The sequence below is a fragment of the Cetorhinus maximus genome, chromosome 4 (assembly GCF_964194155.1).
Source record: "Cetorhinus maximus chromosome 4, sCetMax3.hap1.1, whole genome shotgun sequence".
Taxonomy (NCBI): domain Eukaryota; kingdom Metazoa; phylum Chordata; class Chondrichthyes; order Lamniformes; family Cetorhinidae; genus Cetorhinus; species Cetorhinus maximus.
In genome coordinates, this window is record NC_135882.1 from 164719969 (window position 1) to 164744881 (window position 24913).

Consider the following 24913-nt stretch of genomic DNA (forward strand, 5'->3'; position numbering starts at 1 on the left):
TGGTGAGGGCTGAGGAGGCAGTTTCCATAGGAGATGAGGCCAGATGGAGATGTGAGGGTGTGTGAGAGAGTGAGTGGTGACGTCCCTTGAGCTGGCAGTGAGTGAGATGCCAGTGAACGTGCGATGGGCCTGTGAGTGTGTGAGTTTAGAGTGATGAGATGGTTGCCTTACCCTGGCGGCACAAATGAGATCATTCATTCTCTTCATGCACTGGATGGTGAACCTCTTCTGTGCAGCACTGGCGTGACCACCTCTGTCATCGCTGACTAAACCAGAGTGGTGACAATGATGGGCCTCCTGTGGCCAGAGCAGGGGTAGAGGACATCGCTCCAACAGTGTCCAGAAGGCATCCCAGGGATGCGTCACTGAATTGGAGGGGCTGCAGTCTTCATGCCTTTCAGAGCCTTGTCTTCTGTGCAGCAGTCCTGGGCTGGAAGCACTGAGAGGTGTGCGCGTGGCCGCACTTTAAATATGGCGCCCGGCGTGAGGAAGTGGCAAGGTGATGGTGTGGCAGGCGAATCGGAGGCTGCCCGCCAGCGAAATGGCATGTTTCCTTGGAATGCATAACTAACGAGATGGGATTGGGACGATACGCTGTGAAAAGCCGCCATTGCGGCCGGTGGGTAAAACGTTCTGTTTCTTGCCTGCTGCCGCACTTATTGCAAATCTGGGAAGATTCTGCCCCATGTCTTTAATCTGCACCCAGTCGCTGTTTCCTCAATATTTGAGCCACCGTGTCTCACCACAGGATGGCTGCTGGGTGACGGGGGCTGTCCACTGACCTCCAGGCTCAGGAGTACATGACTCATTACTTGGTTGTACAACCCAAGCACATGTGGGCAGTTTGCATATAATGCCAGCCACATTGCACCACATCGAGCAGGCCATCGGATTACTTAAGCAATGCTTCTGCTGCCTGGCAAATCCATTGATCAGCCCTTCAGTGCTCGCCATGCAGACTCTGTGTAACCATTCATCGCGGTCTGCTGAATCTTGCACAGCCTTGCTACCATGAGGGCACAGCCTTTGTCACCAGGTATTTGGTGAGCAGCTGAAGACAAGGAGGAGAAAGAAGAGGAGAAAAAAGAGGAGGAGGCGGGGTGTAGGGGACATGGAGGAGGAATAGAGGAGGCAACAAACAGACCCCCTTTCTGGCTCTGTTGTCCATGATTGGCTCTTCCTTTTTGGTGCCAATGAATGCAACCACAAGTTCCCCATTCAACAATAGTACCACACCTTATCCTCTCTCTCCGTCAGTGACCACCTCAGTGTCCTCTTGGCAACAATGCTGAACTAAAAGCCATCACAAAATAAACATTCCAAACCAACTTCATCAAACAAACCATCCGTTATTCCACACAAGATCATTGATCACCCGTGTACATGCCCTGTGATGCCTTTGCCTGTCCTAGTGCTCCTACACAGCTCTATCCCCATGGCTGCAGCACGGCTTCGGACTTTCACTGCAGAGGGTCTGAGTTTGCATGGCAGCGAACTGGGATATCGTGACTTCGCTGAGCTCCTACTGCATCACCCAGGCATGGAGTGACATCTGCTTGTGCTGCACTGGAAGCTGAGACATCAGTCACCAGACACTGCATCATGGATGAGACCTCAAGTGTTCTCAAGCTCAGTGCAGAACCGTGTGCAAGGTTGGTGATGGATTCCCCCATGCTCTTTGACAATGACTGGAGGCTTTCTGGCATGCTTGCCAATGCACCAAGGATTGCTGTGCGCATGCTCATCAGCCTTCTCCTATACACCGGCCCTTCAAAGTCCTCATCTGAGCTTCTGTGCAAGCTCACTCTCGGGGAGCTGGCCTTTCATGCTTTAGATCGAGCTCGATGATATTTTCTAAAGTACATGCAGTGTCGGTGTGTGAACCAGTGACTGCCAATGGTGGAGTCTGTGATAGCGTTTCATCATTATCAGCCTCTTGTTCCACTTCCACTTCATGCTCCCGCACCACTGCCTGGCCAGGGTGGCAGTTCCTGAGTATTTGAAAGGAAAAGGGTACAAGTGTAGAGTTGTGGTGAAGGGAGGTTGGGGGTAAGGGAGGAAGAAAAAGGTATATTCTTGTACCATTTGTAGTTTGGGAGTCAGAAGAGATTGTGTGATGAGGGAAAGTGGAATTTGAGAAGGAGGATTAGGTATGAGGTTACCAACATCTTTGATCCTTCATCCCTGCTCCAGTGATGGTGAGCACCATCTCCACCATTGGATTGGGTGGAATACAATCATGCCTGTCCCCCATGCCAGTCAGCTGCTGCTGCCTCTGGTTATGTGTCACCTTGTCTTGTAAGTGTGTCAGTGAGAGTGGCACAGTATGTTTGGGTGATGTGGCTATCATGGTTGAATAGCTGGCAGTGTGTGTAAGCTGTGAGATGTGGGTGTTAGGCTGGCAATGGGGCTAATTGTGTGACATTATTAGGTTAGGTGTGAGTCGTGATTGAAGGAGAATGTCGCTAGGCAAAAGTTGGGGATGTGATGCATTGAGGAATGTCCGAGGCTAGTGGTTTCGTTAGTGGAATGTGGCATTTGAACATGTATTCATTAACTTTGATGGTTGGCGTGAGATTATAGAACATCATTTGACACTGCATTAAGTCAATTCGTAAAAAACCTGGAATATAAAGCTAGTCTCAGTAACGGTGACCATGACAACTACCATTGATTGTAAAAACCCACCCGGTTCACGAATGTCCTTTACAGAAGGAAATCTGCTGTCACCTACCTGGTCTGGCCTACATGTGACTCCGGAGCCACAGCAATGTAGTTGACTCTTAACTACCCTCTGAAATGTTATAACAACCTACTCAGTTTAAGGGCAATTGGGGATGGACAACAAATGCTGGCCTGACTAGCGACATCCACATCCCGTGAAAGAATAAATACACCCAGGTTCTCGGGGTTAGACTGTTTACATTGGCCTGCATGGGTTCTCTGCTCCCATTGCTTTCTCAGAGTTTGTCTGGAAGCTCCCTGTAGATAGAGGACCACTCGCCTCCTGTTGATCTCCTGCACTAAGGCCTCTGGTGCTGTGCCCTGGAACCCAGGGGCCTGCTCTCTGCCATGTTGTGCCTGCCCTGTGTCCGTTCCCAGGTCAAAGTCACTTGAACATTATCTTCTCTGGCCAAAATGTACCTCTCCTTTAAGAGCTGCAGGCTGACTTTAAGTAGACCAGGCTAGCTTGAAAACATGTGAGCCTCTCACAATTTTTGCGCACCCTGTTCTGTAGGCACACAGCCATTCAACTGTGCTGGCTGCGCAGAGCAACAATGTAAACGAGCAGAAAGCACAACATTTCTATTCGACCTTTACTGAAAGGAATGGGCGCTGGTGAAACGCATCACAATCCATGTGTCCGTTTTTGGGCCGAATTCATTCTCTGCGTCCATGTCCGTTATATGGAAGCTTGTGAAAAGTCGAGCTTAAAAAGTAACTAACCCATGCCAACAGGTTGACTTTATCTGTAAATCCAAACACGATTTTCTCCTTCAAAATCCAGACTGAGTGTGAAGTTATGGTTGTTGAAATGTTCCTCTAGCCCTGGTACTTAGAAACCTGTTAGCTTACCTGTTGTGGATGCGATTGATGTGTTTGCCAAGGGGAACTTCTGACCCTTTTAAAATGTCGGCACTACCTTTATCTGCTTCCAGGTCTACTCAACCATTTAAGTGCATACGGAATCTTCCTTGGTGTCGGCTAAGTGAACAATACATTTCCTCCCAGGCATCCTGCAGCACTCTTATATTTATAAATTTTTCTAGATGGGGAGGCGATGGCATAGTGGTATTGTCGCTGGACTAGTAATCCAGAGGCCCAGAGTAATCCTCTGGGGTCCTGGGATAAAATCCTGCCACAGCAGATGGTGAAATTTGAATTCAATAAAAAAAAAATCTGGAATGAAAAGTCTGATGATGACCATGAACCCATCTGGTTCACTAATGCCCTTTAGGGAAGGAGATCTGCCGCCCTTACCTGGTCTGGCCTACCTGTGACTCCAGACCCACAGCAACGTGGTTGACTCTTAAATGCCCCCTGAACAAGGGCAGTTAGGGATGGGCAATAAATGCTGGCCTAGCCAGCGACACCTACATCCCATGAAGAAATAAAAAGAAAGATATATAAATGTATAGCCTGACTTGGAGGATTTCTAAATCCGCTGAGATATTAATACCTACATTGTGCTGTCTTCAGAATCCTCTTTTGTTAACGCCCTTAAATATGAATCCTCTGGTTACTGGCTGTCCTGTCAGTCCATAAGAACAGTGATCAGCGCTTTGTCAGCAACTGGTGTCCCATAACTCATGCTACCCTGGCACTCTCCCATTGAACCTTACCACTCGACACTGGACACTATGTCTATTTGTAACTAATCAGGGATTATAGTGCACTAACCCTAAACTAATCCACTACTCACTGAGGCCGATAGTGTGGTGCCTCTCCAACGGGACATTGTTTATGGTGCTTCAGGAAGTAACGTGTTTCCTGAAAACAAATTAGTGAGATGACAACAGATCAAGGGGCCTCATGCTCAGTCTCATAAAGGTGGAAATGAAATTTGAACACGTGGTGGCTTATTTTAACACAAACAGTTGCTCGCAGTTATATTTTACTGCAAGCTTTTATGTTGCAGTCATTAGAACACAACAATAGAAGAAACAGGAGCAGGAGTAGACCATTCAGCCCATCGAGTCTGCTCTGCCATTCAATGCGATCAGGCTGATCTTGAGCCTCAACTCCATTTTTCCACCCGCTCCCCATATCCCTTAATTCCCTGAGGGGCCAAAAATCTGTCTGTCCCACCCTTAAATATACTTAACAATGGAATATCCACATCCCTCTGGGGTAGAGAATTCCAAAGATTCACAGCCCTTTGAGTGAAGTAATTTCTCCTCATCCCAGTCCAAAATAATGGACCCCTTATCCTGAGACTGTGCCCCTGTGTTTTAGATTCCCCAACCAGGGGAAATAATCTCTCAGCATCCACCCTATCCAGCCCCTAGCGAATCTTGTACATTACAATGAGATTACCTCACATTTTTCTAAACGCCAGAGAACATAGGCCCAATTGACTCAGCCTCTTATCATAGCACAACCCCTGTCATTCCAGGGGCCAATTTAGTGAATGAATTTAGTCATGAATTTTGTTTTGGGATGATACAAGAAAAAAACAGAACTAAAGTTCAATATAAACAGAAAATGCTGGAAAAACTCAGCAGGTCTGGCAGCATCTGGCAGAGAGAAACACAGTTAACATTTTAAGTGCAATTTGACTCTTCTTCAGAGTCAGTATATTCAAGAGTAAGACTTAAAGATTTTTGGGCACGAGGGGAATCAAGAGAAATGGGGATAGGGTTGGAAAGTGGAGTCGAGTTGGTAAATCAGCCAACGTCGTATTGAATGATGGTACAGAATCAAGGGGCTGAATGGCCTCCTCCTGTTTCTATTTCTTGTTTCCTTATCACTCCTTCACTCTGTCTTGCCAGGAGCAGCCTTTGGTGTGCCCGAGATGGGCTGGTCCAATCACTAGGACTGTAGTGTTGGGGATGTAGGGGAGCAGGGGGGTTGGGGATGGTGTGGCGGCGTGGTGGGCTAGAGAGCCCTCCTGCTCCACTTGACTCTACAGAAAGGTTTTTCTTTAAATTATAATAAAACTTACCAGTAGTCAGCAGCCAGAGGAGCATTGAGCAAGAGTCCCAACCAGGGCAGACTGGGAGACTTCCCTACTCATTATGCACAGTGATCTGCTCCAGGTGTTAGGCCCCTAGTTAACACCTTCATGGGGATGGATGGGTAGTCGGTAGGTTGGGGGTGGCCGGGGGTGGGGGGGTGGGGGGGTGGGGGTTGCTGGTTGGGGGAAAGTCGGGGGTGTTGGGTGGGTAGTTAGAGGTTCGGGAGGGTAGTTGGGGGTCGAGAAGGTAGTGGGTAGTTAGGGGGCTGGAAGAGTAGCCGGGGGTTTGGGGGGGGATGTCGGTGGTTGGGGGTTTTGGAAGGTAGTCGGGGGCATTTGGGAGGATAGTGGGAGGGTAGTCGGGGTGGTTGGGAGGGTAGTCAGGGTGTCAGGAGGGTAGTTGGGAGTCGGGAAGGCAGTTAGGGGGTCGGGAGGGTAGTTGGGGAAGTGGGGGGTAGTCAGTGAGGCAGACTGGGGGCTAGTCAGGGGTAGTTGGGGGGTCCAGTGGGGGAGGGTCAGTAGTATAGTTACCCAGATGTTAGAAGTGGCTTTAAGTCTTCCAATTTCTCCTGGGTAACTATTCTGCTGAGAGAGTTAGAACCATCTGAAGTCTCTGATTTAAATCAAAGTATCAGATAGCTCCAGATGCAAATTCCCGGGCAATTGCAATGCAATCCTTAGGTGGGAACTTCTGGGGAGGGTCTACCAGTGCATCTCCTGAGATACCTCCAGGGTATGAACCCCCCCCCACCACAGAGATCAGACGTTTTGGGCCTTTAAAGTGTGTCAAGCATGGAAAACTTCATGGTGGAGAATGGAATAGGGAATGCCAGCTCTGACTTGCATGCCTGGCACAAATAACAATCTTTTCCCTGAAGTAGTCCTAGTTTACAATACTTTTGTTATTAGATTTTTGGCTTTTGAAGGTTAATTGCGACGGACATAGGTGGAAGACAAACTATTTCTCCATTCAAACATTGAGAAACTAATTGACACATGAATGCACAATGAGACATCCTGGAGGCAAATAATTGTCATAACTATCTACAGATAAAGTGTACTTTTCGTTTATATTATTAATATGTTATACCTTAAGCGCGGTTCTGCACCTGACCTTGAAAACTGGAGCGATGAGAAACAAACTATTTCTTCTGGGGATCTGTTGTGTAATATCACATGTATCAGAAGCAACTGCAATGTTCCAGCGATGGCAGACCTGAATTAAAACCCTCAGGCCATTGTATGCAGGTTGGACACCAAATCTAACTGTGCGATGTTGACTAAATCCATCAGGAAACAAACCTCGATCCTCTTTAGTTTCATGTCAACTAGGAAAATAATATTCCAGACCAATTCATTTAAAGCGTTTAACGCTGGAGTACGAAAAGGACAACAGATTAATTAAAATGCAAGCAATGTAAAACAGCTCCCTGATAAATCATCGACTAGCACCATTAAGTATTATAGATTTTCTACAAAAATTAAAATTTACTGTGCTTACATTATTATTTTCCCTGGCAAGCCTACAATTATTGTCATGGACAGATGTATCTGCAGCAGTTAGATTAATGAGGTCGAAGTCAAGTAAGTTTTCCCCTTTGTTTCCCTCCAACTATAAACCCAGTTTTGGCAGGTATGGCCTGCTGGACTCAGCCAGTTTGGACAGTAGCAGCGCGACCAAATCACTCTTAGTGCTGGGCATTGAAGTCCAGAGAACATTCTGTACCCTTGCCACCCTCAGTGCTTCTTCCAAGTGGTGTTCAACATAGAGGAATACTGATTCATCAGCTGAGGTTGGGGGGTGGGTGGGTGTGTGGGTGGGTAGGTGGATGCGGTAGGTGGACTCAGCAGGAAGTTTTCTTGTCCTCACTTATCACCCCACCAGCCTCTGCATTCAAAAGCTCATCCTCCGCCATTTCCACCAACTCCAGCATGATGCCACCACCAAACACATCTTCCCTTCACCCCCGCTGGTGGCTTTCCGCAGGGATCGTTCCCTCCGGGACACCCTGGTCCACTCCTCCATCATCCCCTACACCTCAACGTCCTCCCACGGCACCTTCCCCTGCAACCGCAGAATGTGCAACACCTGCCCCTTTACTTCCCCCCTCCTCACCGTCCAAGGGCCCAAACACTCCTTTCAAGTGAAGCAGTGCTTCACTTGCACTTCCCTCAATTTAGTCTACTGCATTCGTTGCTCCCAATGCGGTCTCCTCTACATTGGAGAGACCAAACGCAGACTGGGTGACCGCTTTGCGGAACACCTTCGGTCTGTCCGCAAACATGACCCAGACCTCCCTGTCGCTTGCCATTTCAACACTCCACCCTGCTCTCATGCCCACATGTCCGTCCTTGGCCTGCTGCAATGTTCCAGTGAGCTCAATGCAAACTGGAGGAACAGCACCGCATCTTCCGATTAGGCACTTTACAGCCTTCCAGACTTAATATTGAGTTCAACAGTTTCAGATCATGAACTCTCTCCTCCATCCCCACCCCCTTTCCGATCCCCCTTTTTCCAATAATTTATAATTTTTAACAAAATATATTTTTCTTTTCCTACCTATTTTTAAATTTATTTCGATCTGTTGTTTTATCTCCACCTTTTAGCCCATTTCGATCCCTTCCCCCTATCCCACCCCCACTAGGGCCATCTGTCACTAGCATGTCCTGCTTGCTACCCTTGATGTCCCCATTAGCACATTCCTTAGATAATATCACCTCCGTCAACACCCCTTTGTCCTTTTGTCTATGACATCTTTGGTAATCTCTTCTTTGCCTTTGCCTATCACTGGCCCCCTATCTAGCTCTACCTGTCCCACTCCCCTCTACCAGCTTATATTTCACCTCATTTCTCTATTTCCTTAGTTCTGATGAAGAGTCATACGGACTCGAAACGTCAACTGTATTCATCTCCGCAGATGCTTTCAGACCTGCTGAATTTTTCCAGGTATTTTTGTTTTTATTTCAGATTTCCAGCATCTGTAGTGTTTTGCTTTTATCTTAGTAAATTTCCTTACCCATGTTTGACTTGATGCTGTGAGGCTTGATTGGTTTTGGAATTCACGTTGAGGACTCCCAGGGCAACTCCCCTCTGACTGTATGCCACTCTCTCTGCCATCTCTGGTGGGTCTGTCTTGCTGTTGGAGTGATGGTGGTGTCTGGGACATTGTCTGTAAGGTATGATTCCGTGAGTATGACCATTGTCAGGCTGTTGTCGACTAGTCTGTGGGACAGCTCTCCCAATTTTGGCAGAAGCCCCCAGATGTTAATAATGAGGACTTTGAAGGGCATGCCATTGTTGCTTCGTGTGACTTGATCAATGTTGGGTGGCCCATTTGATTTTATTCTTTTTTGACTTTTTTGTAGTGGTTTGGTCCAACTGAATGGTTTGCTAGGCCATTTCAGAGGGCAGTAAAAATTCAACAGCATTGCTGTGGGTCCGGAGTTACACGTAGGCCAGACAGGGTAAGATGGAAGATTTCCTTCCCTAAAGGGCTTAAGTGATGATGGGTTTTTAAACAACAATTCGATATAGACACTCGCTTTCTATTCCAGATATATCAATATTTTTAAAATTCCTTCGCATCGCTGGCTGAGCCAGCATTTATTGCCCATGCCCAGTTGCCCTTGAGAAGGTGGTGGTGAGATGCCTTCTTGAACCACTGCAGTCCATGTGGTGTAGGTACACCCACAGTGCTGTTAGGAAGGGAGTTCCAGGATTTTGACCCAGTGACAGTGAAGGAACGGCGAGATATTTCCAAGTCAGGATGGTGAGTGGCTTGGAGGGGAACTTCCAGGTAGTGGTGTTCCCATCTATCTGCTGCCCTTGTCCTTCAAGGTGGTAGAGGTCACAGGTTTGGAAGGTGCTATTGAAGGAGCCTTGGTGAGTTCCCGTAGTACATCTTGTACATGGTACATGCTGCTGCCACTGTGCATTGGTGATGGAGGGAGTGAATGCTGAAGGTGGTGGATGGGGTGCCAATCAAGCAGGCTGCTTTGTCTGGATGGTGTTAAGCTGCTTGAGTGTTGTGGAAGCTGCACTCATCCAGAAGTGGGAAATATTCCATCACACACCTGACTTGTGCCTTGTAGATGCTGGACAGGTTTTGAGTAGTTTAAATTCCACCAGCAAAGGTGGTGGGATTTGAACTGTGTCTCAAGAGCATTAGCCTGGGCCTGTGGATTAGTTATCAAGTAACATGACTACAACTCTATGTTTCCAATTACCTGAAATGCAAACATTCATTGTAAATGTAATTTGTAATGACAAGTGCAGTGAGGCACCTCATGTAATCTATTGAAAGAAACTGATCTGTATTGCACATTATGTAATGTAAATTTTGAATTTTTATGTAATGTACATTCACAAATTTTCTGAATAAAGTTTTCTGGGAAAACAAGACAAGGCTGGCATCTTAAACCCAGCAGGTGTTATGATCCCAGCTGATATTACTACTGGACAAGTCATATACCTGGGTGGAACTTGGCTTGATATATCCTAACTTTTATTTTTTGTTTAGAAACATGGAGGACGGCATCTAAACAGAGTCACAGGAGTCAGCTGATGTGCTTTTAACAAAAAAATTAAAACATTTGTTAAATAAGAAAAAGATGAACTATATTGCGCTACTTCTTCACCCACAACCATATCTTTACAGATTTCTACAAATTCATAAGGATAACACAAGTTACAAAATCTACCTTATACTCTAATGTTCACAGTGAGTATACAGTCCATGTAAGCCAATAGGCGACCTGTGCTCGGACACACCACATTCCAAGATCAGATGACAAGTGCTACCCAAAGCAGATGCTATGGATCAATTCCCCGAGACGCTGTGAGCCAATCAGTCTCACGGAAACTCCGGCTGGAATTTTCAGGCCCTATTGGCATTGGGCGTCATGGCGGATGGTGGGGATGGACAATATGGCGAGAAGGCCAAAAATTGGTTTGACGTTGTTGTGAAACCAGTTTGCAATCGTCCGCTCCACCTGTCAATGGTGTTTCTCACCGTGGGATGTCGGGGACATCGTTTTAATACCTTTGCACCTAATTAAAAGCTCTTCTCACTGGAATCATCCCCCCCTACGTCACATTTACCTCCCACGTCAGTGTGACTTCAGAACGATGTGTTTCACCACTGCCTTTAAAAGGCGTGCACCAGGCCAGCTGAACTTCGAGGGGAACTCGGAGGTGAGTGCACACAACCTTGCACAGGGCTTGGGAGCATCGCCCCTGGACATCAAGGATGAGGCAACTGTGCATTCGCGGGGAGCACCAGCAAGTCACTTTTTCCCAGCTGGCTTCCAATGTGGTGCTGGGTCATGGGTTCCAGTGCAGGTCAGACCAGGGGTCGGTGGTGGGGGGCAAGGCAGCCCAGGCTGACTGAAGGAGAGACTCGAACACATACCTGGGGCTGCGGGGAGAGGAGAGAGGGAAGCGGCCATGCACTTGGAAAAGCTTGTCAGAAGTGAGCATTCTTCTGCAGCTGGGACCATTCAGCTGCAGCTCCATTGACAGGCTGGGAGTCGGAGCCTCTGAAGCTTTTCTGCCCACTCGAGCAGCACAAAAGCATAAATGTACCACCAAATGCTCCAGAACCTTTCACCCCTCGGGCACAGACTGCAAATTAATGTGTGTTTTAGGGGGCAGCAGAACAATTGGCCGACTGGGCAAGTTGTGAAAGGTGGGCATGGCGCAGTCACTCGGGGAGACGCTCTCAGCTCATTTCCAATGTCTTTATTAAGGTTTGGACCAGTATCCCTCATGGTTCAAGCTAACAATGCAGCCTTTCAATGTGGGTTAGGAGAATGCCTGCTCCTGAGCTGAGAGCACAGCATGCCATCCAATAGCCAAAGTTGCCGCCAAGCGATCAAGTGGAGTGGGGTGGAGGTGGGTGGGGGTGGGTGGGGGTCTGGGCAGCCAATGAGCACACTACACACTGGCCATCCAGTGCTGGCCAGCACTCTCCGGCATGTGTGAAGGGGCTTTCAGACTTAACCAAGGGAGGTTCTGAGGGCACACATGCTAACCCATGTGTTTCTCACTTTGATCCTGCAGGAGGAGAACATCAGGATTGTGGATCCTGGTGATTTAGCGGTTTGCCTCATGTCTTATGGAGACCAGAGAAGAAGAGGAAGGGTGCAGCCGAGGCGCTGGCTCGTCGAAGGGAGGGACATATTCCTCAAGATGAAGGGGCGACAGAGCCTGCAGTGCATGCAGCTGAAGATCTGCAGCGAGCTGTCTAGAGTAGGTGCCTTGGTAGACCGAGGGCCTATGGACAGCACTTGTCATTCCTGCAGATGACTGAGAAAGTGTCGCCGAAGACTGCGCATGTCTAGGGAACTGGTCAGTCACATCTGCCACCTCCTGCAGGATTGAGCACCACAGGAACATGGAGGGCATCCACTGCCAGTGGCAGTGAAAGTGACCGCGGTGCTCAATGTTTACATCAGTGGTTCCTTCCAGGACTCCACAGGTGACCTGTGTGGGATCTCACAAGCCTCCATGCACAAGTGTATCTAGGAGGTCATGGACGCCATCTTCACAAAGGCACAGGACTTTGTGCATTTCACCTGGTGTCAGGAAAGCCAGGAAGCAAGAGCACTGGGATTTGTGGAGGTCTCAGGTTTTCCACAGTGCAGGGTGCCATCGACTGCACTCATCAAGGCTCCTTAGGCTGCAGCTTCCAAAACCACAACCACTACCATCTAGAAGGACGCCCTTAGCAGATAGATGGGAAAACCACCTCCTGGAAATTCCCTTCCAAGTCACTCATCATCCTGATTTGGAAATATATCATCGTTCCTTCACTGTCGCTGGGTCAAAATCCTGGAACTTCCTTCCTAACTGCACTGTGGGTGTACCTACGCCACATGGACTGCAGCGGTTCAAGAAGGCAGCTCACCACCATCTTCCCAAGGGCAAATAGGGATAGGCAATAAATGCTGGCCCAGCCAGTGAAGCTCACATCCCGGGAATGAATAAAAAAAAGTCATGTGGCGCTTAGAACTCCATGGCAACAAGCAGTCAACTATGTCAACTGCAAGGGCTTCCACTTACTGTATGTTCAACTGGTGCGCAACAACCACAAACACATCCTGCAGGCCTGCGCACATTTCGCAGGGAATGTCCATGGCTCCTACACCCTTAGCAGGTCTCAGATCCCTGACGTCTTCCAGGATCCACAGAGGTCGCAGGGTTGGCTCCTCAGGGACAAGGGCTACCCACAGAGGCTGTGGCTGACGACGCCCGTGTGGCGGCCTCAGACTGCAGCAGAGTGATTGTACAACAAGGTTTATGCCGCGACATGGACTTTGGTGGTGCAAATGAAAGGCATATTGAAAATGAGGTTCCGTGCCTCGACAGGCCTATTGAGGCACTGCAATACAGTCTGCAGAGGGTGTCACGCACCATCGCTCTCTGCGTGCTTCACAGCCTGGTGCTGCAGTGGGTGAGGAAGAGATGGAGGATCTCCATGAATCCTGCAATGAGGAGGATGCCGAAGGGAATGACGGTGATGAAGTCCTCGAAGACGAGGATGCTGGCGACGAGGCCATCACACTGGCCAGACGAGGCAGGCGCACTTGGGAGGCCCACATAGCCGCAAGGTTCATGGAGGTTGATGGCATGATGCAGTGAGGTTAGCCCTGACATCCTCACCTTGCATCTGTGAATGTTTGACTCCTGTGTGGCTGATGGCAGCGCACATACCCTCAGTACTCAGGCTCATGTCATGGAGATGCATTGGTGGCCCAAATAGTCACTAGATTTCAGGAGGGTGATGATGAAATGCAGTGAGGACACTCCAGAGATCTTCACATCGCCTCTGTGAATGTCTGACTCCTGTCTGGCTGATGGCAGCTCGCTTGTGCTCTGTGATCAGGGTCATATCATAGAGACACAGCGGTGATACTTTAACATCACCTGATCCTTAGGCAGCCTTCAGCACCTGTCCCCTTCAGAGCACACCGTCACAGATGCTGAAGAGATGGGGGCACCAGCCCCACCTCAAAGGTGCTGAGAGCACACAGAGAGAATGATGGAACTCTGTGATGCCTGTCCATGACATTCTGGCAGCAATGACGATCAATAATGGGTCCAGTGACTGTGGAGCCAGACCATCACTTTGATTTGAACGTTACACACTGTACTGGGAAAAGGCCCTGGACTGAGACACCTGTCTTTATCTTGTGCAGGAACCAAGTTTTTTCACATCTGATTGACACGAATGCTGCTCATCATAACAAGGAGCCATAGGCAAGGAGACATTCTTGGGAGTTTATTTACAATAGTGAATATTAAGTATAAGTGATTAACATCCGTGCTCAAGCTGTGCAACTGTCAGCTGTGGCTCAGTTCATAGCACCCTCGCCTTTGAATCAGAAGGTTGTGGGTTCATGTCCCACTCCCGGAAACCAAGAACTGTGAATGTACTCGAAAGAGTTACATGCGATCTGTTTATAACTCGAAAGAGTTACACCTTCTTAACCTTCCTAACCCTGTCGGTACGTCTTGGTGCTTTCCCGACATCCTCAGCGGAGGTAGAGGCAGCCTGCTGACCGCTACATCCTGTCTGTGATGACCTTGGCAGGTGTCCTCTGGAGGGCCCAACTCCAGGGGGCCCTGGACTGCATTCGGGGTCCTGCTGTGTGGCACTGGCACCCATCCCGGCCCGTGGAGCTGGATCTCCTGGGGATTTGGATGGGCCGGACACTCTCGGGGTCACCTGGATGGATGGCCTCGGGAGTGTGCACCTGCTGATCTTCCTCCCTATGGGTGCCCGAGGGCCCCTGGTGACTCCTTGAGGAGAAGGGGAAACTGAAGTGAGATCGAGCTGCCCGGCACTCCTCTTCCATATGCATTCAAGCTTCAACTTCCACACACTCTCTCAGATACTCAGCCATGCCAACAGGACACCACTGTTTCACAGGCCTGTAGTAAGGAGTCACCAGCCTTTTGCTGTCCACGAGCTTCCAGCTTCTTGCAAGCTCACTTTGCCCTGATTCTGCTCCCCGCAGCTTTCTCTCTTTAATTTTGAGCTCCTCACTTTAACTTAACTGAACAGGATCTTGTTCCAGATTCCTGTCCTTGTCCTTTGACTTAACTTAAAAGTCTTCTTGGGACCTTCCTCCTTTTGCTTTAGGACCTGCTCCCTGCAACTTGGGATCCAGAACTCACTCGACATTAACTTTAGAGCAACACATCTAAGATCCTTAGACTTAGTTTCCTCAGCATTGTGCTAGTATGTCAGCTAGAGAGAGAGTTAAACTGCTCCCTTCACCTTAGAGCACAATCATCAACTGAAGTCAAACTGTTTTCTGTTTCTCTGTAGGTCTCCTGTTGCTAGGCAACAGCACAGTTGTGGACTACTTTGTGGTCTTTTCAGCCTGGAGACAGAGTACCAAGAGGATCCAGTACCTCAGGCATGATAGGCAAGAGGCATAGTACTTTCAAATGCCAAGGCCGGCACTCTGAATTACCTGGCACAGCACTCCTCAGAACAACACACCTTGCATGTGCAATCATTCCTCTCGCTCCAGACACCTCACATTCCCATTTGAACAGCCAACACTTGTCTCATCTATTTCCCTCCCACACCCATGCCTCACTATTACTCTCCATAAATGTTGTCCTTCCCTCCTCGCCCCACAAGCCATTTCTCACATTTATCACCCTCTACTTTCTCTCCTTTCAGGAGGAGACAGTGCACACCCTTGGGTAGAAGCAGAGAGCCAGTGGGGTAAGGAACGGTCCTCCAGTGACGGGTACCTTATCGGTGGCTGGCAATGCGAGCTTAGCTGCTCCACTTGGACTGAGGTCTTTGCGCAGGAGGCTGTGGATAAGTGGCAAAGGCCGGCTGTGCGAGTCCTGAGTCTCCCAGACATGTCGAGAGAGCTGATCCTCCAGCTGTAGGCCCTGTGTTGGTGGGGTTGGAGGCTGTTCTCACCTCCTTTCAGCTGGATCCCAGTGTCCATCTCCTCTGCCCTATGGAGGGATATGCGACTGAGGAGAAGGCAGCTGGTGCTCCAGCTCATGTTGTTCCTGCTCCTGCTGGTGCCGTCAGTATTGATGTTACTGCTCCTCTTGTCCCTGATCAGAAGTGGAAGTGCAAGGTAGAGCTGCAGAAGCTGCTCCCATGCTACAGTGAAGACTGGTAGCTGGGGACGTGCAAGGCTAGTGCACTGATTCGCAAGAAGTTGGCAATCATTTCTCAAGCAGTGAAAGAACTCTCTTATAAACACAAGGCTTTCACCTGGCCACGGCTGTAGCTCCTCAGTTTCACGACTCAAAGCCTTCCCAGTTTGTCAGTTTCACTGAAGAAGGTCTCGAGCTGTACACTCACCTGGTTGATCCTGGTGAGTTGCTGACAATTCGGGAAATAGGTACACAAGTCTTAGGTACGTGGGCTGTTAAAGCCAGGATAGTTGGTTAGCACTGCAGTTAATGACTTATTTGCATATGGTGATTACTCAAGTGACAGATCCAAGAAAGTTTCCCACTCACTTGAAGTGCAGTTTTTTTAAGAGCTCACTTGGCTGGTGATGAGAAAGGCCCTCCCCACTGAATCTTTCTTGTATACCAAGAGACTCGCTGCCTCCGCATGCCCTCAAGGTGGCTGTGGTGGGGAGGAGACCATTGCCTACTTCCTTCTGGAATAGTCCTTTGCAAAGCATATCCACAAAAAGATACAGTGGTTTCTGTCAAGGTTCATCCCGAGCAGCTCCATACATCAGGGCTTAGTGCTGTACGGGCTTTACACAGGGACGCACGCTGAGATAAACATCAACTGCCATTGGAGGGCCATCAACTCGGTGAAAGATGCTCTTTTGTCTGCCCAAAATATGTTGGTCTTCCAATGCAAATAACTGTCGATGATGGAGTTTTGCAGAATGGCATATTCCAATGTTGATGACTGTGGAATAAGGAGTTACCATCAGAAGCACATGATGCTGATATAATGATGTGTAATATCACATGATGGATTAACAGAGATCTGGAGAAGGGAAACGTTCCAACCTTGTGCTGAGGTCTTAATTTGTCTATGGTAGCTGTAAATAAGCTATGGTTTAACAAACTATAGTCTTAAGTAGCTTAATTGGGGACAGTAGACAAGCCCAAAAGGAGCCCATCTAGACCCCAAACACATGAAGAAACAAGGACTTGAAATCATTTCTTCTATTAATTAAGGTTTAATTTAGTTTTGTAAGAAACCTATAAGACTCGGTGGTCTTATTACTACTGAATTCAAGGCACGCATCTCGAAATTTATACAAATTGCAAAACAGTTGTGGCAGTTGTTTGAAGTTTTCCCTCTGGGATTTGAGCAGCTCAGCATTTACCATCAGCTGTGCCATAACATTTTGCAAAGGCTGCCTCAGACTCTAATGTGTCGCTCTGCACCTAGTCCTTGTTTCTCGCCTCCATCTTCTACGGTCTGTGTAGGCCATCAGGCATATAGCTAGGTGACCAGGATCCATGATCCTGACGCGGTCCTCCTGTACTAGGACCAGTGGCTTGTCTTCACACGAGGGAACTCCAAGTCTACAGCATCGAGATTCTGCGGACTTTATCCTTTTATTTTATAATGCCCATCCTCCGAAGCCCTTCTCTGCAGAGAGAAACTCTATATGTTTGTCCTTTGCTAGTCTGTGCGTGTGCTGGGGGAGTTCTTTAGGGAGAGATAGGTAGTTATACTGCCCAGTTACAATTGTGTGTTAACCAGTACTTGCAACTTGTTAAAAGAAGTTTTGATTAAAATAAATTAATCATTCTGAGTTTTTGTAAGAAGCCTGGTCAGAGTCTCTTTTCTTCTGGGTGCTGAGGTTTAGGTACATAATTGACCATTTCAGTGAGAAAATTAAACATTTAAATTAATGGTATGGCCTGTGAGGTACTGGGGCTTGATAATTCACACACTCCTCCCATCCCGGTTGTAACAATGGACATGGGCTGCTTCATTATCGGAGGAGTTGCGAATGATGCTGAACATTGTGCAATCGTCAGTGAACATCCCCACTTCTTATGATGGAAGGAAGGTCATTGGTGAAGCAGCTGAAGATGGTTGGGCTGAGAACACAACCCTGAGGAATGCCTGCAGTGATGTCCTGGAGCTGAGATGACTGACCTCCAAAAACCACAACCATCTTCCTTTGTGCTAGATATGTCTCCAAGCAGTGGAGAGTTTTGCCCTTGATTCCCATTGACTCATTTTGCCAGGGCTCCTTGATGCCACACTAGGCCAAATGCCCTGCTTTGATATCAAGGGCAGTCACTCTCACCTCACCTCTTCGCTTCAGCTTTTTTGTCCAGGTTTGGACCAAGGCTGTAATGAAGTCAGGAGCTGAGTGGCACCGACAGGACCAAAACTGGGCATCAGTGAGAAGGTTATTGCTAAGCAAATGTCACTTAATTACACTGTCGATGACACCTTCCATCAGTTTACTAATGATTGAGGATAGACTGATGGGGAAGTAATTGGCTGGGTTGGGTTTGTCCTCCTTTTTGTGGACAGGAAGTACTTGGGCAATTTTTCACATTGCTGGATAGATGCCAGTGTTGTAGCTGTAGGGGAACATTTTGGCTAAGGGAGCATCTATCTCTGGAGCTCAAGTCTTCAGGATTTTTGCTGGAATGTTGTCAGCGCCTATAGCTTCTGCAGTATCCAGTGCCTTCAGCAATTTCTTGATGTCACATGGAGTGAATTAAATTGGCAGAAGACTGGCGTCTGTGATGATGGGGACCTCCGGAGGTGGCTGAGGTGAATCATCACTTGGCATTTCTGTCTGAAAACAGTTGCAACTGCTTCAGCCTTGTCTTTTGCACTGTTGTGCTGGGCTCCCCCACTATTGAGAGGGGGATATTTGTTCAGCCTTCTCTTCCTGTTAGTTATTTGATTGTCCACTGCCATTCATGACTGGATGTGGCAGGTCTGCAGTTTAGATCTGATCCATTGGTTGTAGGATTGTTTAGCTCTGTCACTTGCTGCTTATGCTGTTTGACATGCAAGTAGTCCTGTGTTGTAGCTTATGTAAGAGAACCAAAGGCACTATTTCAAAGAAGACCAGAGGAATTCACCCCAGTGTCCTGGCCAATATTTATACCTCAACTAACATCACTAAGTCAGATTAACTAGCCATGATCACATTGCTGTTTTGGAGAGCTCACTTTATACAAATTACTGCTGCTTTTCCTACATTACAAAAGTAACTGAACTTCATGATCACTTAACTGGCTGTAAAACACTTCCAAACATCCTGAGGTCACAAAAGACACATTACAAATGCAAGGCTTTTACTTCTTTCTTTATTTCACAAACTCCATTACCTAACCACTGACTCTATTCCTCTCCCTCGAAACTGTCTGTGGCTGAACAGGACTGTTCGCAAACTTGGTATTATATTTGACATTAGCTTCCAGGATAACATTGCTCGGCTCTGGCCTACCCTAGCTCATCTGCTGCTGTAACCCTTATCCATTTTCTCTAGACTTGAGTCTTCCAATGCACTCCTGGCTGGTCTCCCACATTCTACTTCCATAAGTTTGAGGTCATCCAAAACTCTCCTGCCTGTGTCCTAACTCACATCAAGTCCCATTCACCCCTCAACCATGTGCTCACTGACCTACATTAGCACCTGGTTAAGCAATGCCTCAATTTAAAATTTTCATCCTTGTTTTCAGATCTTTATATGGTCTTTCTCCTCCCTATCTGTGTAATCTCCTGCAGCTCCACAACCCTCCAAGTTATCTGCACTCATCAAATTCTGGTCACTTGAGCATTCACGATTTTAATGGCGCAACCATTGGTGGTCGTGCTTTCAGCTGCTAAGACCCTAATCTTTGAAATTCCCTCCTTTAATCTCTCACTGTCTCTATCTCTCTCTCTCCTCCTTTAAAACACTCCTTAAAAACTAGCTCTTTGACCAAGCTTTTAATCTTCTGTCCTAGTATCGCTTTATATGGCTCAGTGTCAAATTTTGTTTGAAAATGCTCCCACTTGGGACATTTCACTGCATTAATATGCTATACAAATACAAGCTGTTGTTCTTCTTCCTTCCTTCTTTCTAGTAAGTAAAATCCAGCAAGACAAGGCAGTCTATTTTTAAGCCTCCACGCCTCCTCCTCATTCTCCATCACTCAGTACCCAGATTTTTCTTAAATTAAAAGGGGAATGGTCTTTGTTGTTCTCTGTAAAAGACAGGTGCAACTGAGCTTTAAAGTGTCCCAACTAGGCCAAGTCTGACTATTCAGTAAAATTAATCAGCACTGACCTAATTCAGATCAATCTATTTTAATAATGTGATGCTCAATTTTCAAAGCGTTGCATCTTTGTTAAGTCCTGGTGTGAAAACTCTTTATCTATATTGTTCTCTTTTTTCTATTGATAAACTGTTAATTACACCATAAATTATGATTATCAATTACTAAACTTCTCTACTGAAAGCCCAAGCTAATGGGTCTACACGGAGCTTTGCAAAGCTACTTCCCACAACAAGAGCCACCTGCTGCTTCCTTCTGGATATTCCCAGCGGCATTCCCAATTAAACACAGGGAACCCTGCAGAGCACGTCAATTACACCAGAATCTGGCTGAAACTAACATCTCACACAGGGTTGACAATTCTGGCTGGAAATAATCCCAGAAGTTACATCACATGACCACCAGTCCTTTTTTTTGGTTTGTTTCTGGAACGTGGGCCTCAATGGCTAGGCCTGCATTTAATGCCCATCCCTAATTGGCCTTGAGAAGGTGGTTGTGAGCCATCTCCTTGAACCGCTGCAGCCCATGTGGTGTAGGTACACCCACAGTGCTGTTAGGGAGGGAGTTCCAGGATTTTGACCCAGCAACAGTGAAGGAACGGCGATATATTTCCAAGTCAGGATGGTGCGTGGCTTGGAGGGGAACTTGCAAGTAATGGAGTTCCCATGCACCTGCTGCCCTTGTCCTTCTAGGTGGTAAAGGTTGTGGGTTTGGAAGGTGCTGTCGAAGTAACCTTGGTGAGTTGCTATAGTGCATCTTAAAGATCATACACACTGCTGCCGTGTGTGTCAGTGGTGGGTGAGGTGCCTATCAAGCAGGCTGCTTTGCCCTGAACGGCATGGCAACATGCCATACAACAGTCTGCCACTCCCTCTCTCCCCATCAAGCCAGCAAGGCATGCTCGAGGGGCTGAATGGCCTATTCCTGCTCCTAACTCATGAGAATGTCAGCTCCCAACATTGATCACCCAACACGTCCATCTTTATGACATGCTGGCTTCCCATACTTGAGGGGAATTAATTTGCAGAGCTATTGGGTAATGAGCAGGGGAGTGGAGTGGGATTAATTGAGTAGCTATTTCAAAGAGTCAGAACAGGTAGGATGGCCTGTCGATGAGAACTCTTTATCCAACAGCATCCACACTGACTACTAAACAAAAACTTGGGTCATATCTACAAAAGAACTTTCTGGTACAGTATGTAGTAGCACGAGGTATTAATGTTTGCCCATTCTTACTTCTCCTTTCTAGGTCTATATCATTCCTTTTAACAGCAGGATCTGACCACATGTTGCTACAATGATCACCACGATGCCTCCTGTAGTTCTCTACCCATGTGAAGCTAGTAAAACAGGAGGCTTATTGAAATATTGGAGGATCCTGCTTTCAACAACATATCGTCAACTTGATTACTGCTTTCAATAACATATCGTCAACTTTCACATTTCACAATTCTGAGTCTTGCATCCAGTTCTGGTAGTCGTATTATAAAAAAGTTTATAATGGCCTTGGAGACAATACAGAGGAGATTTACAAGGATGATACCAGAAATGTGTGGGCATACATGTCACGAAAGTATTGCCAGGCTGAGTCTCTTTCCTCTTGTAAAAGGTAGGCTAAGAGGTAACCTAATAGAAGTCTTTAAAATTAGGAAAGGTTTTGATGGAGTGGATACAGGCAGAATGATTCCTTTTTTGGGGAAGGCCATCAACGTAAGATAGTCACCAAGAAATCCATTAGGCAATTCAGAAGAAACTTTACCCATTTGAGTGGTGAGAATGTGGAACTCACTACCGCAGGGAGTGGTTGGAGTAAAGAGTATAGATCTATTTAAAGGGAAGCTAGACAATCATACGAGGATGGAAGGAATAGAGGGTGATACAGAAAGGTGGGCGGAGGCTCGAGTGGAACAGAAATGCCAGCATGCACTGTTTGAACTGAATGGCCTGTTTCTGTGCTGTGTATCCAATGTAATCCTATTTGTGCCCTAGGCTTTTATTCTAACCAAAAAACCTGTTGGACAAACCAACTGAAGAGGCATTGTATGTACAAACACAATGTAAAAGATGTGTCATAGTAGTCGTTTGTTGTACTTTTCAGAAAATACAGAAAATTAATTAAATTACTGCCTCAGTCCATCATTTTAAAAGCTGGCACAGAATTACAAATTTATTCTTGTCCAAGTAGTTAAAAGTCACTTTTAATAGCTATTGAACCATACCCTGAGTACTGAATCTGATAGGTTACAATTCAAACCAAACATTGGGAACGTCAAGGACTTTGCCATGGGCTCCAGCACAAACTCCACACTCTCTTCAGAAAATTCAAACGCTGTCTTGTATCAGTTTATCAAGCTTAGCAAGTCGGCTCCCAACCTTTGCATTCTATTCAATTCTGAGCTGAGCTTCCGACCTCATGCTCCATCCAACACAAAGCCCACTTGCTTCTGCATCTGTATCAGCCCCACCTCCATTTCCACCTTAGTCCACCTGCTACTGAATGGTCTGCCAATGCTCTCCAGGTGGAACGTACATTCTTCACCTATCATTAAGTGCAGCTCAAACAAAGATCTGCTAATGTATCTTAGCTGATCCCTCACCTGCCTACATTGGGCCCTAGCTGCCTAGTGCCTCAGACTTAAAACTCTGACCCATTCCCTCATGATCTAACGCTATAACCTCCTTCAACCCAACAACCCCACTCTCCAATTCTCCATTCCTCTGATTATAAAGCATACACCACCACCCCCCACCACCCCCCCCCCACCATCTTCACCCCATCATTGGACAGCTGCACTTTCAGCCACCCAGGCACTGCCTTCTGAAATTTCTTCCCTAAACCCTGACAATTCAACATCATCGTTCTCCCCTTTAAAACCTACCCCTTTGACCATTGCATCTTCAACCCCATGAAGGAGAGGGCATGGGAACAACATCACCTCCGATTTCCCCTCAGAGTCGCGCACCATCTTGACTTAATTCCTTCATCACTGCTGTATCAGAACTCAGGAACTCCCTACATAAAAGAATGGTGGAAGTATTTTCCCCACATGGGCTTATCAAGTCCAGTGAAGGCATGTCTTCTTCATAACTTCAGACATCGTCTGTGTTTGAATGGAAGCTTCTGGAATTGTCTTTTATTTTTTTCAAGTGGACATGAACCAGGTGGCTAAGGGTCAGGTGACCTTTTCAACTTCAACACAGACTACCTGCAACTTCCGGAAAGTCCCTAACTGAATCTCCCTGTGTTGGGACCTTCCCCTGGAACGGACATATCGCAGAATTTACACTTGCTATTATTTGGGGATTTACCCAAAACACAAGCCCAGACTCCACGGGCAGAATTTTGCCCTTGGCCCGGGGGGCTCAGCGGGGATGTCAGGGGCAGTTGGGAAGCCGACCGCCACCCTCAATCGGGCCCGGAAGGTAGTTTCTCGCTGGCAGGCCAATTAAGGCCCGTCCTGCGTGGAACGCGAGTGACAGCGCTCAGGGCTGCCTGTGCGGGCGGCGGGAGGAGTGTGAGCCGGGCAAGATCGACCTTCACACATGCGCGCGAGTGCATGCGGCATAATCTCTCTCAGGCAGGGAGCTGCCTCAGGGAGATGAACGGATTTTGGATTTAAAAAATTAAAGATCTTATAAATGTTATGAAACATGTCCCCTCATGCGACTCTGTCACATGAGCAGGAACATGGTTTTGATTCTAGTGTAAAATTTTTATGCGATTTTTATTTGCTTTAGGGAACCTCATCCCGCCCCTGGATGAGGTTTCCTAAAAAATATAAAGGCTGCTTGGCCTTTTTGCCTGCCTGTCAACCATTAGGTTGGACAGGCAGGGTAAGTTTGAATTTAATTAACTTTTTAATGCCCTTGATAAGCCTTTTAATTGTCGGCAGACGCGCTGCCGACTACATTGTGTGCTCGCCAAACAAAATATTGCGGGAATACACGATGATGTCGGGACACCCGCCTGATGTCATCGCGCATCATTTTGCACTCAGCCAGCTCGTGTGTGCGTACGCCTGCTTCCCATGTCTCCGAATTGTAACCCTGCCAATGAGCGCTGGACAGAATCCAATTCATCCTGAGTAAGTGGGAAGACCTCGTCCATTATCTCCATTGTACAGCAATGGCTTTCAGCTTTAAGTCAATCCGTATTGGTCATGTGGCCGAACCCAACTGGAAATGATGAGTTTTTTTTATCTGAGGACCCAGAAAGACCTGGGGAGCCTGCAGGGGACACCGCAAACCACTGCAGCTGCAGAAAAGGCTGTGTCATCTTTGCCTCTAAGAACCTGGAGGCTGTAAAATCTTAAAAAAACCTCCCAGTCAGTTTCCTAAATCCAAGCCCACCTGCAAAGGAACTGGACCTCCTGATATGAAACCACAAGAGCCTAACTTAGCGACCTGCTGAACATTCATTTCTTTGAGGGAATCCTGAAATAATCCTGACATCCAGTTTCAGCTATTTGCACTCGTCTAAGCTATAATTCAAGAGTGGAGAAGACTCCTTTACCAGGTCTGGTATGACTGTTCTCCTACAATGGGCCAGACATGTGAATTGTCAATTATTCTTTTGTTTAAAACTTGTAAAAGTACACTGTTCTAACAGTGTGTGTGCGCTGAGAGTGATTGGCGTAGCATTTAGAGTTTCGGGGGTGAATGCGTGAATAAATAATTGTCTTTATTTAAACCCAAAAAAGCTTGCTGCTGCTCTTTAAATTGACCACACATTCCGAGGGCCAAGGGACACACACATCTTCCTCTCCAAAAACCACTCTGATGATGGACAGTAAAGGAAAGGAGACAAGGGTTTCAGTTCACTCCTGGCCCTGTCCGTAACAGACTGCAGCCCTTCAAAAAGATTGCTCATCACCACCTTCTCAAGGGCAGTTAAGGTTGGGCAACAAATGCTGGTCTTGCTAGTGATGACCACATCCTGAGAATGAGTTTTGACAAGCTCTCCTAATATCGCCTTT